General features: G+C 40.5%; 1 protein-coding gene across 7 annotated transcripts in view; it reads right to left on the bottom strand.

The window, feature by feature from the left end:
• rapgef2b (Rap guanine nucleotide exchange factor 2b) overlaps nt 1-21,592 on the bottom strand; it is a 286,117-nt gene that overhangs the window by 136,704 nt on the left and 127,821 nt on the right. The gene's annotated exons all lie outside the window — the stretch shown is intronic.

Here is a 21,592-nt window from a genome sequence, read left to right as displayed (position 1 = left end):
ATATCTCTCATAGCGTTTCCCGCAGTACTTTGTAGCTAAGGCGGCCGCCTTAATAACAAAGAGCCACCGCCTAAGCTAAAGTCTTAACAAGCTGTTATTTCACTTTACCTTTTTCTGTGTTGATTGAACTGTGTTGGAGCAGCAAAAAACGACATTATGATAGTTGATATAATAATGTAAGTGCATCATACAGCCTACATGAACTCCATGGTGTTCAGGGATGAATAGTCTCTCCTATTGCTATTGTACTATTTTTTCAGCTATAGTTACAATAATCATTAGTTATGTAGCAGCCTAGATTTGAATGGCAGGGTCCCTGCTATCACATGTTGATAAAAAAATAACATTTACATAATAAAAATCAACTACAGGCTTTCGAAATGCTGTAATAAATTAAGCATAATGAGTTGAACATTTTGTCAGGATGTGGCATAATAATGACATACTTAGTATCTCAGGTAACTAGGAGTGTTTTGTTTTTACTTAATGGAAAAAATATCGACTTACATATCGTAAATCGCCATTCAGCAAATGGAGGGGAAAGCACAACCAAAAATTTTAGGCTTCTTCACGCGACTTCAGTCTGTAGTCATCAGGCATGTAACATTAAAATCGTGCTCTTTGGGGCAGGCAGAGCACCGTTAATTTTTTTGAGGTACGAGCTGCATTACAGAACCAAACAAACTTGTGTTCTGAGGTAGCACTGTATATTCAAAAAGGGGGTAAAGTACACAATTGTCCTTCTTGGAGACACATACCCTGTCAGAAATCGGCATGGGTATTAACATTAAAGCTACAGACGCACAAAACAACGTGTGGCTGGACTAAAAACATGTTTCAACTTTTTAAATTCCAGCCTCCAGGCTAGGTATTGGACAATCTAATACACTATCGTGGGACCTCTGAGAAATATTCCATGGTAAACACTGGCTTTGCACACTTGGATCTTGTGTTGCTGAACTATCAAGCGAGATTCCAACTATTCATCTCATGCAACAAAAACAAAACTGATATTCATATGTGTACACAACGTGGCTTCCGGTCAGTAAACACTACACCTGGAAGCTGCACAGAAATAGATCCAAGGAATTCAATGGAACAGATTCAGTTCGTTATGCAAATGTAGTGTCAAAGTCAAGGCCAGCGGGATGGCTCTGGCCCGCGAATGAATTATATATGGCCCCCGGGATGATATTAGATTAGTATTAGAACCGGCCCGCAGGCCACAGCCGCCTGCTCTTGTTTTGCACACACCTATACTCAATTCTCCACAATGCAACGGGAGTCCACGAACTTACTGCAGCCCCGCAAATGGGCTTTGGCTTCATTATTCATCAGGATTCAGTGCAGATGTCAACTTTCAGCAACCCTCCTCCCCAATAATGGCTAAACTGGGGTCTGCAACCTGCGGCTCTAGAGCCACATGCAGCTGTTTAGCGCCGCCCTAGTGGCCCTAAAGTAGGCTAGTAGGCTACAGAAAGTGGAATAATTAAAACAAGGTCTTCAGGCTGTGTTCACAAAAGCCACATCACAAAGCTATGGTGTCGTTTTGGTAACTGACACCATGTTTGATTATAATTGTAATATTTGAATGATGATAAATGAATGTGTTGTGGCAGTATGTGGATTTCACCAATGCGGCGGTTTGTTAAAAAAATCGGTTTATTTTCCAAACATTTATAATAAACTGCCAACTGATTGTAGCTGAGATAGGCACCAGCGCCCCCCGCGACCCTAAAAAGGAACTGGCGGTAGAAAATGGATGGGATGGACGTAGAATGCTAAACAGAAAGTGTTTAAAATTTAATGGCTTTGTAAATAAACTGAGTCTAAGTTCATTGTGTTCTTCATAGTGTTTGTGAAACTGCACCAATTTTGTACTCAGAGTTTTCAATTTACATCAAGTGTTTTGCCAAGAGGATTATTTGTATTATGCACATTTTCACAATGTACTTGTTCTATTTTTGGCCAAAGTGAGACAATGAAAATAATTTGAAATTGACTTTATTTTTAAGTTATTATGCCTGCGTGGGAATAGATTTTCCTTCAGGTGGCCCCTGAGCTAAAATGAGTTTGACACCCCTGGTCTACATTAAAGAACAACATAGGATCTCCAGGCTGGTGCTGAAAAAAACTGGGCCAGCGCATGGTAGTTCCACAGAAACCCTTGTCTGTTTCATTTATGCCAGCTGTAAAGTGTTCACTAGGATCCATGAAGAGTGTTATTTACAGATGATCACATGACTGACACCCCCGGTGGCCTTGAATCCCCCCAACCTCCTGTTACACAACAAGCTGGGCTGTCATTCCGCATACATCGCCAGCCTTCCCGTCTATGAGACCACCGCGGACCTTCGCACTTGCTAATCTGCGAACAGGGTCTCCGCTCGCCGCAAAGCCGTTTAACAGAGCGGCTGGTGAGAGGGCACGCTGGCTTCTTTAACCCAGCCAGGCCTTTAAGAAGGACAAAGATTAATCCGCCCGGTTATGCAAGACTCCGGAGCCTCCGAGGAGGAGATCTCTTGGGAGGGATTGGTCATGAAAACAACGTCCAGGATTCAGACCCAACCACCTTTCACCTTTGTGGAACTGAACAAAAGTTTCTCAACTGGGGGGGTCTCCGCAACTTCAGGGTTGCCACCTCTAAAATAGATGCTGAGAATTTACAATCGACGGGTGACTTGAGCTTCCCAAAATACGCCTCGGCTGCCACTGTGATGGCGAAGAGAAAAGGGCACCAGAGGATTTTAGTCTTTTCCAGTAGACATCAATCTATCAGCGCTGCATCTAGCATCCATTTGTAACACAATCCCCCCGCAGCCAGGACCACGTCTTTGACTTCAAACCTACTTCTCAGTATGAAGAGCACGCGTACACCCCCCACACTTGTTTCCCTCTATACCAGCAGCACGGATCCAAAATAGTTCTACTTCACATTCCACACGGCTTCCCCGCAGAAGAGTCACAGTTTAACATCACAACCAAAACAAAGGAGTTTCAAGACGCAGCTTTAGCGGGCCGGGGGTTAATTGACGCTCAAATCTGGGCACTTACCCTCCACCCCACGCTTGCTCCCGTAGTGACGCTGCCGCCTGATAAGATCAAATGATCCTCTTCCTAAAATATCCTAGCATGTTAGTCCTCAGTTAAGTCCTCGGTCAGCATGCTGCAGGTCTCCAGACTGCAGCCTACTACTGCTGCTATGAGAATGAGAGTGTGTCCAAAGCATGTGTGGATCAGCCTCTGTCCTGCGGCTCTGCCCCCTGACACCGCCCCCACCCTGCTAATGTGCTACGATCCCAAACTACGACTCATTTCCTGCTAGGGCTCGGGGTGGAGCGTGTAGTAGACGGGAGCGTGGATAGTAGTCGTGCCCTCCCTTGTTCTGTAGAAGTTACTCATCAACACCATCATGGCAACACTGCAGAAACAATATAGTCTAGTCAAAAATTAGCCTAAATGGACGTTGCATAATAAAAAAGCTTTTATGCAGAACTAGCAATGTAAAAACATCTCTATTTACGAACTTAATTGGTTCTTGAACATAGTTTCTCCAATCGAAACGTTGGTAGGGTGAAACAGAGTTCCCCATAAGAAACAATGTACACATAAAACATTGGTTCTAGCCTTGACAAAAGTCCCTATTTCAAATTACAAAAATGCACACTTTGAAGAAACTATATGTATATATTAGGGGTGTGGGAAAAAATCAATTCGAATACGAATCGAATCGTTTACGTCGTGCGATTCAGAATCGATCCAACGAACCACTACACAGCATTACCATAACAATGCAATCCAATTCCAAAACCAAACCTGACCCAGCAACACTCAGAACTGCAATAAACAGAGCAATTGAGAGGAGACAAACACGACACAGTACAAACCAAAAGTAATGAAACAAAAATGAATATTATCAACAACAGTATATTGATACTGTTGTTGATAATATTCATAATTTCAGCATAGCAGTGATTAAAAATCCCTCACTGACATTATCATTGGACATTTAAAAAAAAAAAAAAAAGAACAATAGTGTTACACTTACACTTGCATCGCATCTCATACGCTTGACAACACACTGTGTCCAATGTTTTCACAAAGATAAAACAAGTCATATTTTTGGTTCGTTTAATAGTTAAAACAAATTTACATTATTGCAATCAGTTGATAAAACATTTTCCTTTACAATTATAAAAGCTTTTTTTTTTTTTTTAAATCTACCACTCTGCTAGCATGTCAGCCGACTGGGGTAGATCCTGCTGAAATCCTATGTATTGAATGAATACAGAATCGTTTTGAATCGGAAAAATATCGTTTTTGAATTGAGAATCGAATCGAAAAAAATCGATATATTATCGAATCGTGACCCCAAGAATCGATATTGAATCGAATCGTGGGACACCCAAAGATTCACAGCCCTAGTATATATTGTATTTTTCGGACTATAAGGCGCACCTAATATCCTTTAATTGTGTCAAAAACGGACAGTGTGCCTTGGAACCCGGTGCGCCTAATGAAGCAATTTTATTTGGTACATGGTGTAATAATAAGTGTGGCAGTCACACATAAGAGATATGTACATATGTGTAGACTGCAATATGACGCCAGTAAACAAAACCAAAACTTCAAATGTTCCATTGAAAATAAAAAACATTACACACAGCACTCAAAGATTTGTCAAAATGTGTTAGTATGACTTTGAAGCTGCACCGCTTGATGTATTACTATGGTGTGCGTATAAGGACCGCAAAATGGCACCCATTAGCAGACGTATTATCTGATGTTATGTTTCACAATATTATGCAAAATCAACTTTTCTTACCTTTCTGGTACCTGCTGATCTGTGTTTTGGCTCTGCATAAGTCCGCCTTTGTAGTACATGGCAACACCGTAGTCGATAAACTTCTCTCTCTTTATCTTCTTGTTATGGGACATTCATCCTCCGCTGTTGCCATTTCTAATATACAGTAGTGTAAACTTCTTAGTTATATGTCAGTAAACTCGCCATGAAAGCACTAAAACATACTGGTGTATTGAATTTACATTATTCACCCAAGGAACGTCAGTTATCAGAGAGTTCCGGTCGGACAGTTTTTCACGGCACATATTTCCGGCGTTGTTGCGCTAGTGAGTCACCGATGAGAAGATGCTGCTCTGTTATTGATTGAAGTAAAGTCTGAATGTCGTTAAAACAGTTAGCTCCATCTTTTGACATTTATTCCACTCCTGTCCTTGCACGCTACACCGCTACAACAAAGATAATGGGGAGAAGATGCTGCCGAAGGTGAGCCACATAAATAAAACTCCCCACAAAACGGCGCAAAGAAACTGTCAGAAAGCCACTTCAATGTGATCTGTAAAACATCATCTATGCAACATTTTGACCAAAGACCCACCATTACATGTTATGTGGACCACAAGGAAGTATTTTATATTTAGAAAAAAAAAATCATAATAAGACCCCTTTGATGCGCCTTATAATCCAGTGCACCTTTGATATGAAAAAAGACCTGACCGGACCTGCTCATCGGCAGTGCACCTTATAATCTGGTGCGCCCTATGGTCCGGAAAATATGGTATACTGTATAAGTATCAAAATAAGAAAACAAATGGGTAATGGCTTAACAATCTCCTTTCTAATCAAACACCGCAACAATAAAAACACACACATAGGGACGGCGTGGCGCAGTGGGGAGAGTGGCCGTGCACAACCCAGGGGTCCCTGGTTCAATCCCCACCTAGTACCAACTTCGTCACGTCCGTTGTGTCCTGAGCAAGACACTTCACCCTTGCTCCTGATGGGTGCTGGTTAGCGCCTTGCATGGCAGCTCCCTCCATCAGTGTGTGAATGTGTGTGTGAATGGGTAAATGTGGAAGTAGTGTCAAAGCGCTTTGAGTACCTTGAAGGTAGAAAAGCGCTATGCAAGTACAACCCATTTACCATTTACCCACACAAAGCAAAAAGCACAAACTAGCATTGTGATGCAGTCCTCTATTGGCTTGTGTCCCACTACTTTATTGTCCTTCGAGGTAATAAAGGTCCCCTCTGGCATATTTTTCAAAAAAAGTCCAGTCTGCTAAGGTAGAAATCCTTCAATCCTTGTCTGAGCAGCCCCGCCATGCTGCACCCACGCTGTGAATGACGGCTCATCTTTTGAAACTTTTCCAAACACCTTAAATTGTTACCCATCACGGTTACTTTTGGACATAAAGTCGCCAGATAAATGGCCAGCCTTCTCTGAAATGATAGCCTGGGAAACGCTATCGTCAGCTAACTGCTTTTCATATACAAGAGCAACAACTTGCACTTTCCCTCCGTCCTTGCGAAGACAAATAACCATTTCGGCAAAGTCAGCAACCATATAAACATCTTTTTTTATAATGGTTGCAGTTATCTTCCATATTTGTAAGCTAAACCATGTGCCATTTGCCCTACCGCAGCAGTCTACTCATCGCAAAAGGGGCGAACCTCTTCAAATGGCATGTACAGGTAGCAATATCATCAAAATGGCAGCGCCACTGAGTTTCCGGGGGCACATGAATGATGCGATTGTACATTGAGACATGTTTGGCTCGATCTATCTATCCATCGAGGTAGTTATTTTTTTAAGACTTAATCACGTTAGGGCAAAATGGTCAATCTTTTTTCATATATAAGGCACACCAGATCAAAATGTTGCATGGAGGATATTTTACAGATCATCTTCAAGTGGCTTTCTTACAGTTGCTTCAGGATGCACCGTTTTGTGGGCGGTCTTATTTACGAGGCTCACCTTCGACAGCGTTTTCTCCCCGTCATCTTTGTTGTAGTTGTGTAGCGTGCAAGGACGGGAGTGGAAGAAGTGTAAATAGATGGAGCTAACTGTTCTAATGACATTCAGACTGTACTTCAATAACGGAGCAGCATCTCACCGGAACTCTCTAATAACTAAAGTTCCTTGGGTGAACAATGTAAACTCACTACCGGTATGTTTAAGCGTTTTCATGGCAAGTTTACTGACAGATATAAGAATGAACTTTACACTACTTTATATTCTAATATAAAGTAGTAAATGGAATGGCAACAGCGGAGGATGAAGGTCCCATATCAAGAAGATAGAGAAAAAGAAGAAGCTTATCGACGACAAAAGCGGACACACACAATTTTTCAGGATTTATGCAGATTCCAAATGCACATCAGCAGGTACCAGAAAGTGAGAAAAGTTGCTTTTGCATAATATTGCGAAAAAAAAACACCAGATAAAAAATATGTCTGACTGTATACACACACCATATTAATACTCTTATGTTGAAGCACAGTACAATCCATCAAGCGGTGCGGCTTTATAGCTTACCAAAGTCGTACTAAAACATGTTGATACATTTTTGAGCGCCGAGTGTAATGTTCTACATTTTCAATGGGACATATAAAATGTTGGTGTTGTTTACTTGAGTCACATTGCCATTATAGTGCAGTCTACACGTAGCTCTTGTGTGTGACTGCGATCCACTGGTCCCAATTATCATTTCACCATGTACCAAATAAAATAGCTTTGACGTCAGTAAACAAAAAAAAAAAGGATTTTATGTGCGCCTTATAGGCCGAAAAATCCGCTACATTGTGATTTTGCTAAAAATGTATTTAACAGTTGAATTTAACGATTTGGGATTTAAAGAACTTTGTGTTTCTTATGATGAACCATCAATAGGCTGTTTTACAGCATGCATGTTTATATGATTTATCCTCACACAATACCGTAATTCAAATACGCTAACACCGTTTAAAGGTTGTGTCATTCCCTGCAGACATTGTGTGTTGCTATGAAATCTGAGTGAATTTGAAGATCATTACGCTGCTGACCATGTGAAATGCTGCAGGCTAAGAAAAATGACGTAGCCACAATTTCACAAGGTTGCAGGAAAGACAGTGAGTAACATTCTTAGTGATAAGAAAGAAAACTGCGAGAAATGAGTCTGACGAAGGTTGCGGCAGCTTGACTGAAGAGAACCCAAGTGAACTCTGTGAGCTTTTTCCTGCATTCCAAAGCCGAGGTCAGCTTTTCCTGCCTATTTTCACTTTTACTTGCCTCAACAGGAAGTGAGGCAAGTAAACAGTTCTCTAAAGTGAAAGTGCCAATCTTTTAAGATAATAAAAGGCCAAAATGTGGGAAGTGAAACCAGCTGATGATTTGATGCAATTTAATCTTATTAAAACGTGCAGGAAGAAATTACTGCTGAGCTTCACACAAAATACTCAAGATTCCTTCCGTGGAGGGAGGCGTGGTCGGCGCGCCTCCTGCGGGAAGGGAGTGTATATGGCTTGGCTTCGAAGCCCAGCTGACAGGTGAATAGATTGCCCAGCTGGGTGTATTTATCTAATCACCTGTCGCCTTTATCAGCAGTGTCCGTGCCCATGAGAGGAGGCGTATTAGAGGAGAGAAATAATCCACATGAAGAAAAGGAGGCCGCTGGTGACACGGTCCTGAAGGACACAAAATATAAAAACAAAAAACTTGTTCAACCCTGTATCCCGGGCTCACGAAGGTTCTGTCGGTCCCAGGAGAACCCACCAGCCAGGAGACGTTTAAATCTTCCGCCCAGGGTACCTAAGGACCGGAGATGTCGGCACCCAACCCGCTAACGGCACTAGGGCAAGTGCTCACGAACGTGGCAGCGGCGAGCCATCAACAGCTGGTGACAGTCAGACAACAGGTGGGCCAGCAGACGCTAGCGAGTATGGTCCGAGCGGCACCGCCAACATCAGCGGCCGTCTCCCTGCAGCGCATGGCGGAGACCGAGGACCCCCAGGCCTTCCTGGATATCTTTGAGGCCCCAGCGGCGGCGTGCGGGACAGCGACAGCCGGGTGGTGGAACAGGTCATCCTTGAGCAGTTCCTGGAGGCCATCCCGGCTCGGACATCAGCCTGGGTCCGCTATCACCGCCCACGTGACCTGGCAGCGGCAGTGACACTGGCGGTGCATCGTGAGGCGCGGAGGGAGGAGAGGGCCGCAGAGGCAGCCAAGCGCCCAGGGCCAGCGCTGCGCAGACCGTGCGTGCAGTGGGACGAGGCGGCGCCGTACTGCGCATGCGACGAGAAACGGCTTCGCCGGTGTTCCGGCCCCGGAGAAATAACTCCTCTTTTTCTTCTGTCTCACAGGCTGCGGTCGCTGCTGATACAGGACTACCCCCGCAGACGCCTCCTCGAACACCTGGGCAGGGGTGCTGGAGGTGTGGGCAGGGGTGCTGGAGGGGTGGGCAGCCCGGTCACGTGCGGCAGGAGTGCCCACTCATGGAGGTGGGACAGGTGATCCGGGTTGTCAGCTCTCTGGCGCCCTATCCCGGCCCGAGAGAGACGTACTGTGTTCCGTTAAGGGTACAAGCACACCGGGCGATGGTGGATTCGGGCTGTGAGCAGTCCATGTTCCACCGTGGCTGAGGCAGGCAGAATGGGTGAAAATTAAAATATAATCATGGGGATGTGCTGGTGGAAATTCAATGTAACAAAAGAAAATATAGTGTCAAGGTTGCTGTAAGTGCGCACCTCTTTATCCTGGGAACTAATTGGGTGAGGTTCCATGACGTGAAGCAGTGTGCAGGGGTGCATTGATGACCGGTAGGGAAATGGGATATCTGCGCTGTTCTCAGCGGCGACACGAGGTGGCCGAGAGGGAGGGGTAACGACCGTGAATATATATATATATATATATATATATATATATATATATATATATATATATATATATATATATATATATATATATATATATATATATATATATATATATACATATATATATACATATATATATATATATATACATATATATATACATATATATATATATATACACATATATATATATATATATATATATATATATATATATATATATATATATATATGAAACTAAAAAAGATTTTTGGTATAAACTCAACTCGTCGTGTTTGGAGGAAGAAGAATACTGAGTTGCATCCCAAGAACACCACACCTACTGTGAAGCATGGGGGTGGAAACATCATGCTTTGGGGCTATTTTTCTGCTAAGGGGACCGGACGACTGATCCGTGTTAAGGAAAGAATGAATGGGGCCATGTATCGTGAGATTTTGAGCTAAAACCTCCTTCCATCAGTGAGAGCTTTGAAGATGAAACGTGGCTGGGTCTTCTAGCATGACAATGATCCCAAACACACCGCCCGGGCAACGAAGGAGTGGCTCCGTAAGAAGCATTTGAAAGTCCTGGAGTGGCCTCAACCCCATAGAAAATCTGTGGAGGGAGTTGAAAGTCTGTGTTGCTTGGCGACGCCCCAAAATATCACTGCTCTCGAGAAGATCTGCATAGAGAAATGGGCCAAAATACCAGCTACTGTGTGTGCAAACCTGGTAAGGACCTAGAGTAATTGTTTGACCTCTGTTATTGCCAACAAAGGTTATATTACAAAGTATTGAGCTGAATTTTTGTTATTTTCCACCATAATTTTCAAATAAATTCTTTAAAATTCTTACAATGTGAATTCCTGGATTTTTTTTTTCACATTCTGTCTCTCACAGTTGAAGAGTACCTATGATAAAAATTACAGACCTCTGTCATCATTTTAAGTGGGAGAACTTGCACAATCGGTGGCTGACTAAATAGTTTTTTGCCCCACTGTATATATATATATATATATATATATATATATATATATATATATATATATATATATATATATCTACATATAAGGGCTGGGTGATAAATCGATATATACGATATATCGCAGGTTTGTCTATGTGCGATATAGAAAATTACTATATCGTAATATTTGATTATATGTTCTCACACCGTTGCTTTAAGCTGCGTGCATTACATTACTGGCGTTTCTCATTCCTTCTCGTCTCTCCTTCTAACAGAGACGTAAAATAAGTCCGCCTTTTTACATATGTTACATACTGTCGCGCGTCTAGCGTCATATGTTCTCGCCGAGAGCTAACGTTAGCATGGCTAACGTTAGCTGAGGCAGGTCGAGTTGCATTTAGCTGCGGGCATCACACAAAAGGCATTTCTCACTCCTCCTTGTCTCACATTCTGACAGATACAGAAAACAAGCCCCCCTTTCTTACATACGTCACATACTCTCGCGAGTCTAGCGTCATAGCTCTCGCCGATCAGAGAGGTAGCACCATGGCTAACGTTAGCTGAGGCAGGTCGAGCGGAGCGGAGCTTGTGACGATACAAGAGAGAGATGGTGCGAAACTTATCACAAATGGAGGAAGAACAGTAAATGCCCAACATAAAGAGCATGGGGTCCATCATCTGGCGGTGGTTTGGCTTCAAGTGGGAAAATATTCAGCAGACAACAGCAATATGCTGTTCAATGTATATACTATGATGATTAACCTGTGTGATGACTGTATTATGCTGATATTTCTACCATGAATTGATTAACGTGGACCCCGACTTAAAACAAGTTGAAAAACTTATTCGTGTGTTACCATTTAGTGGTCAATTGTACGAAATATGTACTGCACTGTGCAATCTACTAATAAAAGTATCAATCAATCAATGCAAAGTATGCAGCAGAAGTGTTACTACAAAAAGGTTGCAACACTATTAATTTGTTCTTTCATTTAAAAAGTCACCCGTGAGAGAATGAAGCGTATTTAACAAATCCAGTTTTGGTCAATTGACTAAGTTGTGATTTCTCTCTGCATGAAAGTTTAAAATGAGCATATATTAATGCAGTAGGAAGAAGAATGTTTTAATGTATACACATAGAATCATCATACTGCTGTGATTATATGCATCAAGTGTTCATTCACGGCCAGGGCAAAATATCGTAATATATATCATATATCCCAATATGCCATAAAAAAAATCGCGATATTAATGAAAGCCAATATCGCCAGCCCTAATATATATATATATATATATATATATATATATATATATATATATATATAAATACACTGTATATATTCTTTTTTATATATATACATATATATATACCTTCCAAATTGTTAGATATCCCACTTAACATGCTTCACTGATGAGTATTTGGCCGGCGCCGTTTTGTCCTACTAATTTCGGTGATCCTTGAACTCACAGTGGTTTGTGAACATGTACAACTTTCTCCGATGCTGCCACAGAAAGATGTGTTTTATGCCGCTCCTAATTGTCTCATTTTGTCCACCAAACTTTTTATTCTGTGCGTGAATGCACAAAGGTGAGCTTTGTTGATTTTATTGATTTGTGTGTCGTGCTAATCAGGCATATTTGGTCACTGCATGACTGCAAGCTAATCGATGCTAACGTGCTAGTTATGCTAGCTTTATGTACGAATTGGATCATTATGCCTTGTTTGTAGGTATATTTGAGATAATTCAATTTCCTTTACTTATGCCCTCCGTGTATCTAATTTATATGTGCATATGTCATGACTCGTTATCTGTATATATGTATGTATATATATATATATATATATATATATGTAGTATTGATCATTGTTTGTGTGCCATGTTGTTCCAGACCACAGCAAAATGTTACCCAGCTTGAAACGATTGCAATAAATCCACTAGAAATAGGCAGCCAGTCGTTTCCTTTAACTTGGAAACATACATCTATAACTTCGGCCGTTATAAGCCAGCAATCTACAGGAGTTCAACCTCTGAGAAGCTTTCGTTTTATTAATGTCTTCCAATGTTGTAAAAATGTTTAGAATAAATATTATATTTCTGTCAAGAAAGATTTGTGTTAGCCTGCGATATATAGTCATTTTGATAGTAGGCTAATATAGACACTTACATCATCTGTTGCCTTCATTGTAACAATTATATGATACTTTTAAAGTCATTTTGATAGGAGGCTGATATAACTAATATAGACACTGCGAAACTTGCTTGAAGCACACAAAAATCAGCACATTTTTAAATTCCTAGGTTGAATTTTGACTGGCTTGCTCGGCGTGCTCACTAATTTGCTGAAGTTAAGGCCATTATCAAAGCTAATGACTTGCCCGTGTTAGAGGAGAGCTGGATGTTCAAATGTGAAAATCAAAGCTGTGTTGGTGTGGCACGAGTGCAAGCATGCTGTGAAAGTGTGTCACCCACTTCTCAGGATTTTGCTCATCTGCGTAACATTTGAAGTTAAACATTGGCCTCTGGGATAAACAGGGCACACAACTCTGACTTTTTCACTTCATGAGTCATTCATTGTCGGCGGGATAGCATCCCGCTACAGTTAGCAGTGAGCAGGGAGGCGCTGATTGAAGGACGGAGTCATCCTAAATTTGCATGGTGACCCACTGGGGAAACTAGTTGAAACATAACCGCCACGCTTGTTTAAAAGATGTAGGAAGTCTCGCTGGGTTTCTGGTGTCCAAGCAACTTCCACTCTTCAACCTGCTACAACAGCTACGTTGTTACGATGCTCATTAAGGTGGAAATGGAAGAGACAACTGGAGAGTGCGTGGGTGGACAACCTGAATAAACTGTGGGATTAAATTGACATCAACGATACAGAAATAAGTCTGAGAATCATGTGCACAACTCCATTTAACACACATGAATCAACTGATAAATCAAAACACTTGTATCTCAGATAAGGTTATGCAGTATAGATCATATGAATTATATACATTTGGTCAACAATAGAGATTTGAATAATATCATCATAATGTGATCATTTATGTTGATGGCACATTCTAGCTGGGTCGCGCAAATTTGACTAGACCAGGGGTCGGCAACCTTTACCACTCGAAGACCCATTTTGATCTGTTTCACAAAATAAAGAAGATAATGGGAGCCGCAACCATTCTCGCCAATATCTGTTAATGGTTACCCAGACAACAATAATTGGTGCGTGCTATGAAGCCATTGCCTTTGACGCCTTCAACAACATGTGCAGACAGCTTGCCAGCCCAATAACATGTTGTAAGTGGTTTCCGTTGATACACATACACCCCGCTAGCACCAAACCCCGCTCCCCCCCTCTCCCTTCCATGCGTCGGTTGAGGTGGGCGGGGTTGGGGGCGCGGGGGTGTATAATATAGCCTGAAAGAGTCATGGATACAAGGGGTTCTGGGTAATTCTTATGTTGCATTTATGTTGTGTTACTGTGAGGATGTTCTCCCGAAATGTGTTTGTCATTCTTGTTTGGTGTGGATTCACAGTGTGGCGCATATTAGTAAGAGTGTTAAAGTTGTTTATATCACAACCTTCAGTGTAACCTGTATGGCTGTTGACTATATGCCTTGCAATCTCGTACATGTGACAATAGAAGCAGCAAGATGCGTGCGTCCGGCCGGCACGCAGATAGCATGGTGTAAAGATGGGCGATGACCTATTGTAGGGGATGTTAAAAGTAAAGCCATCACGGCACGCCTCAATATTGTAGTCCGAGGGAAGATCCGAGGATGTAAAACCCGGTTGATGTCTGGGAGAGGCACCAAAATCCAGAAACCTCCCGAAACAATCGGGGGGTCGGCGATTATGCAGCTGAGCCACATCAGAGTGGCCAAAGAGCCGCATGCGGCTCCGGAGCCGCGGGTTGCCGACCCCTGGACTAAACAAACACCGCCTCAACGCAATGTAGCGTCCTCGCAAGCCAAAACACCGCAAAGCTGCTTCCAATTTGCTAATCCTCACATTTACGCCTCTTACAAGTATCATTATCACTGGAGGGCGATAGAATGAAGAATAGTTACACTGTGAAGGCTACGAGAAGCCATGCTAACTGCTAAATTAGAGCTCTTGAATATTAAACGGTGGTGAGCAAATCATTACTAATAGTCAATACCGATACAAACTATAGCAGGTGTCCGCAACTCAAAATGTTGAAAGAGTCATGTTGGACCAAAAAAAAAAATAATAATAAAAATCTGTCTGGAGCCGCAAAAAATTAAAAGCCTTCTGCCAGGGTTATAATGAGCTCAACACATGATGTAAGTGTCTTTATTAGTTATATTCGACTACTATCAAAATTACTTTAAAAGTCTGCTACAATTGTTATAATGAAGGGAACACATGATGAAAGTGCCTATATTAGTCGTATTAGTCTACTATCAAAATGACTATGTATCGCAGGCTGACACAAATCTTTGTTGACAGAACTGTTGATTTCTGACTATATTAGTAAAATGGATGCTTCTCGGGGGTTGAGATAACGCCTCTAAATTACTGTCTTAGAATGGTCAAAGGTATAGATGTTTGTGCCCATGTTTAAGGAAACGGTAGGCTGTCTACTTTTAATGGATTTATAACAATCTATGCAAGCTGGCTAACGTTTGCTGTGGTCTGGAACAACATGGCACAAAAACAACTATCAGAAATACAACAATATTACATGCAGATAATGTGTCATGAGATGCAAATATAAATCAAACACAGAGGATATACGTAAAGGAAATTAAATGAGCTCAGAAATACCAACAAGTGAGGCATGATGATGCAAAAATGTACATACAACTAGCCTATTTAGCATTTTAGCATTAATTCATTTGCAGTAATGCACTGACCAAATATGCCTGATTAGCGCTCCACGCAAGTCAATAATGTCAACAAAGAAAGAAAGAAAGAAAAAAAGAACGAAAGAAAGAAAGTTGTACTTGTATAACGCTTTTCTACCCCTTTTTAAGGAGCCCAAAGCGCTTTAACAGTATTTCCACATTCGCCCATTCACACACTGACGGCGGGAGCTGCCATGCAAGGCACTCAGCAGGACCCATCAGGAGCAAGGGTGAAGTGTCCACAACGGACGTGACTAGGATGGTAGAAGGTGGGGATTGAACCAATAACCCTCAGATTGCTGGCACAGCCACTCTACCAACTTCACCACGCCATCCCCAAAAAGCTTACCTTTGTGCATTTATGCACTACATTAAACGTTTGGTGGACAAAATGAGACCAAGAAGGGGGTGACATAAAACATGTCTTACTGTGGCAGTGTCAGAGAAAGTTCTACGTAAACAAATTTTGGTGAGTTCAAGGACTGCCGTAATTAGTAGGACAAAACAGCGCTCGCCAAATACTGTCATCAGTGAAGCATGTTCAATACAAACAGTGGGATTTCTAACAATTAGGAAGGTTTATGTCATGTTTGTCCTCCTCCGGGAACCATATTGAAACAAAAAAGTAATTTTTTTCCACATATTTTTCCATTTTCATACATTTTTGAAAATGCTCCAGGGAACCACTCGGGCATCGCTAAAGAGCCACAGGTTGCAGACCCCGAACTATTATATTTGTTGATACTAATGGAATTAGATTAATACTTTTAACTATCACAAAATAGTTTTTGTATTATTTACAAATTCAGGAAATAAGGCCCTGGACACGGAAGGGTTTTACGAGCAAAAACCACAGACACAAACCCATATAGTTGCTAGGGATATGCCTGTATATGATTCTTTCATTTTGGACCTCCAGAATCAGCATGTCCTCATCTTTTTTTTTGTCAAATTACTCAAAAAAAACCTTTCACAAGGCCATCATGACCATGCCGTTCCGCAGGCGCTGGAAACTGACACATAAAAACAGAAAGTGTGCGTCACCGTGGCGAAACCGTTCATCTGCCGTTTTGCATCAAGTGGAAATCCGGGGTGAGTCAGTCAGTTTTATTTTATTTTTTTGCACAGCAAACGTTGACCAACTTGCAAATATTGTAGTAAATCCACAAGAAATAGACAGCCTGTCGTTTCCTTTGACTTGGAAAAAAAAGCATCTATAACTTTGGCCATTCTAAGGCAGTAACGTCCAGGAGTCGTCTCACCCTCTGAGAAGCCTCCATTTTACTAATGTTTTACAATGTTAAAACATTGTAAAACACTAGTTTTACGATGTTTAATATCAAAATGACATACAGTCATTTTGATAGTAGGCTAATAAAGACACTTACATCATGTGTTGTTTTCATTGTAACACTTACATAAGACTTTTGAAGTCATTTTATTAGTAGGCTAATATAGTTAATATAGAAACTTACATCATGTGTTGCTTTCACAATTTTATAAGACCTTTAAAGTCATTTTGATAGTAGGCTAAAATAACTAATATAGACACTTACATCATGTGTAACGGTTTGGCGCAGTTGGGAGAGTGGCCGTGCCAGAAACCTGAGGGTTCCTGGTTCTATCCCCACCTTCTATCAACCTCGTCATGTCTGTTGTGTCCCTAAGCAAGACACTTCACCCTTGCTCCTGATGGGTCGTGGTTAGGGCCTTGTTTTGCAGTTTCCGCCATCAGTGTGTAAATGTGTGTGTGAATGGGTGAATGTGGAAATAGTGTCAAAGCGCTTTGAGTACCTTGAGGTAGAAAAGCGTATAACATTTACTTACATCCTGTGTTGTCTTCATTATAACACTTATATGAGACTTGTAAAGTAATTTTGATAGTAGGCTAATATAGCTATTATAGACATTTACACCATGTGTTGTCTTCATTATAACACTTATATAAGACTTGTAAAGTAATTTTGATAGTAGGCTAATATAGCTATTAGAGACATTTACACCATGTGTTGTCTTCATTATAACACTTGTATAAGACTTTTAAAAATAATTTTGATAGTAAGCTAATACAACTAATATAGACACTTACATAATGTGTTGTCTTCATAATAACACCTATATAAGACTTAAAGTCATTCTGATAGTAGGCTAATATACAAACCCTGTTTCCATATGAGTTGGGAAATTGTGTTAGATGTAAATATAAACGGAATACAATGATTTGCAAATCATTTTCAACCCATATTCAGTTGAATATGCTACAAAGACAACATATTTGATGTTCAAACTGATAAACATTTATTTTTTTGCAAATGATCATTAACTTTATATTTTGATGCCAGCAACATGTGACAAAGTAGTTGGGAAAGGTGGCAATAAATACTGATAAAGTTGAGGAATGCTGATCAAAACACTTATTTAGAACATCCCACAGGTGTGCAGGCTAATTGGGAACAGGTGGGTGCCATGATTGGGTATAAAAACAGCTTCCCAGAAAATGCTGTCTTTCACAAGAAAGGATGGAGCGAGGTAGACTCCTTTGTCCACAACTGCGTGAGCAAATAGTCAAACAGTTTAAGAACAATCTTTCTCAAAGTGCAATTGCAAGAAATTTAGAGATTTCAACATCTATGGTCCTTAATATCATCAAAAGTTTCAGAGAATCTGGAGAAATCATTCCACGTAAGCGGCATGGCCGGAAACCAACATTGAATGACCGTGACCTTCGATCCCTCAGACGGCACTGTATCAAAAACCGACATCAATCTCTAAAGGATATCACCACATGGGCTCAGGAACACTTCAGAAAACCACTGTCACTAAATACAGTTGGTCGCTACATATGTAAGTGCAAGTTAAAGCTCTATTATGCAAAGCGAAAGTCATTTATCAACAACATCCAGAAACGCCGCCGGCTTCTCTGGGCCCAAGATCATCTAAGATAGAATCATGCAAAGTGGAAAAGTGTTCTGTGGTCTGACGAGTCCACATTTAAAATTGTTTTTGGAAACTGTGTCCTCCTGAACAAAGAAGAAAAGAACCATCCGGATTGTTATGGGCGCAAAGTTGAAAATCCAGCATCTGTGATGGTGTGTGGGTGCATTAGTGCCCAAGGCATGGGTAACTTACACATCTGTGAAGGCACCATTAATGTTGAAAGGTACATACAGGTTTTGGAGTTACATATGTTGCCATTCAAGCAACGTTATCATGGACGCCCCTGCTTATTTAGACAAGACAATGCCAAGCCACGTGTTACAACAGCGTGGCTTCATAGTAAAATAGTGCGGGTACTAGACTGGCCTGCCTGTAGTCCAGACCTGTCTCCCATTGAAAACGTGTTGCGCATTATGAAGCCTAAAATAAGACAACGGAGACCCCTTTCTTGTGAAAGCCTGAGCATTTTCTTGGAAGCTGTTTTTATACCCAATCATGGCACCCACCTGTTCCCAATTAGCCTGCACACCTGTGGGATGATCCAAATAAGTGTTTGATCAGCATTCCTCAACTTTATCAGTATTTATTGCCACCTTTCCCAACTTCTTTGTCATGTGTTGCTGGCATCACATCCTAAAGTTAATGATTATTTGCCCCCAAAAAAATGTTTATCAGTTTAAACATCAAATATGTTGTCTTTGAATAATAATATTCAACTGAATATGGGTTGAAAATGATTAGCAAATCATTGTATTCCGTTTATATTTACATCTAACACAATTTCCCAACTCATATGGAAACTGGCTTTGTAGCTACTTGTAGCACTTACAGGGCAACTACCGCCATCAGTGTGTGAATGTGTGTGTGAATGGGTGAATGTGGTAACAGTGTCAAAGCGCTTCATCCTGTGTTGCCTTCATAAGACTTCTAAAGTCATTTTGATAGTAGGCTAATACAGCAAATATAGACACATCATGTGTTGCCTTCATTATAACACTTATATAAGACTTTTAAAGTCATTTGTTTGTCATGTGTTTACATTTGATATTTGGCTTGTATTTGTTCTGTAGATGGCTACATGACGACAGCATTACATCAGAACTGCATGCTCACAAAGGGTTGAACAGCACTAATCTAAAGGAATGCTGATGGTCTAAAGTGCTAACAATATGTAACTACATATGTATCTTTGAGGTCTAAGCAGGAAACGGTGCTAGCGGGGTGTATAATATAGCCAAGAGTCATGGATGCATGGCATTCTGGGTAATTCTTATGTTGCGTTTTAATGGGTTACAGAGCCGATGTTCTACCGAAATGTGTTTGTTATTCTTGTTTGGTGTGGGTTCACAGAGTGTGGCGCATATTAGTATGAGTGTTAAAGTTGTTTTATATCACAACCATCAGTGTGATCTATATGGCTGTGGAACAAGACCTCTGGTTTACACATAATAATAGCAAAAATAAACTCATCCACCATTTTGAAAATGACGACAGGGGAAGCGTCACTCGTGACGTCACAAATTTGACCCGGCGATAAAAGTAAGCATGCCCTTATAAATTTGGGGAGCGAGTTTGACCCGGCAGTAATTCAAGGAAATACGGTAATTGAAATACCACAGCACTGGATATTTTTCAGATAAGTTCAATTTAAGAACTTGCACTGTATATATACTATGTATGTATTACATATATGTTATATTTTATATTGATACTATGATACATTTTTAGTCTATTTTATACCTGCATTATCCTTCCCATCTCTTCCATCCTAATGAGTGGAACAATTTCCCTTGTGGATCATTAAAGTTTGTCTAAGTCTTGCACACAAAGCAACACTGGTGATGACTATGAATTGCGCATTTTCCGCGCATGTGTATTAGGTCGCGTTGCGCCGGTGGACGGAGGGAGGAGGGTGTCTTAAACGGTGGCATTGTGGTGTGTGGACACATAAGGTTAGCTGTGATTTACCCAGGATAATCTTATTTATCTTAGGGTAAACGGGGTCTAAGGCCATGTCTACACTGAGTCATTTAACCCCTTAAACAAATAATTATTTAGCCTAAGCCCAGTTACAGCCACACTACAACAGCGTTTAAGGTCCCCCTCCTCGGATAAATGTTTACGTGTAATTTTAGAATCTCCGGCACTTAGCTTTGTCTGGACTCATTCATCTTTTACAAAGTGAGTTTGGAGAGGAAGTGAAACCAGAAAGACCACGCCCACACAGGAAGGGACATCATAAAGAACACGCCACAGCCAGCTTCATATTAAAACTGGAAATATGAAGGCGGATCATGCAGACATGCCCGTGTTTCTTCTTCTACATGTACAGATGCTTGTGGAAATCACACATGAATACCTTATGAAAAAGTGATTGCAGCTGTATATATATATATATATATATACATATATATATATATATATATATATATATATATATTCGAATACAAATCGAATCGTTTACGTTGTGCAATTCAGAATCGATTCTCATTTTTAAAAAATTGATTTTTTTTTTATTAAAAAAAAAAAAAAAAATATATATATATATATATATATATATATATATATATATATATATATACATTTTTTTTTTCTTAAATCAATCCAACAAACCCTAACAATGCAATCCGATTCCAAAACCAAACTTGACCCAGCAACACTCAGAACTGCAATAAACAGAGCAATTGAGGAGACACAAACACAACACAAACCAAAAGTAATGAAACAAAAATTAATATTATCAACAACAGTATCAATATTATAATTTCAGCATAGCAGTGATTAAAAATCCCTTACTGACATTATCATTAGACATTTATAAAAATAATAAAAAAGAACAATAGTGTCACAGTGGCTTACACTTGCATCGCATCTCATAAACTTGACAACACACTGTGTCCAATGTTTTCACAAAGATAAAATAAGTCATATTTTTGGTTCGTTTAATAGTTAAAACAAATTTACAGTATTGCAATCAGTTGATAAAACATTGTCCTGAAATCCTATGTATTGAATGAATACAGAATCGTTAGGAATCGGAAAAATATTGTTTCAGAATCGAGAATCGAATCAAATTGAAAAAAATTGATATATTATTGAATCGTGACCCCAAGAATCGATATTGAATCGAATCGTGGGACACCAAAGATTCACAGCCCTAATACACACACACACACGACATCTGTTTTGTTTG

The sequence above is a fragment of the Nerophis ophidion genome, linkage group LG29, assembly GCF_033978795.1.
Source record: "Nerophis ophidion isolate RoL-2023_Sa linkage group LG29, RoL_Noph_v1.0, whole genome shotgun sequence".
Taxonomy (NCBI): domain Eukaryota; kingdom Metazoa; phylum Chordata; class Actinopteri; order Syngnathiformes; family Syngnathidae; genus Nerophis; species Nerophis ophidion.
The sequence above is the reverse complement of the archived record's forward strand: the minus strand, read 5'-3'. Positions and strand labels throughout refer to the sequence as shown.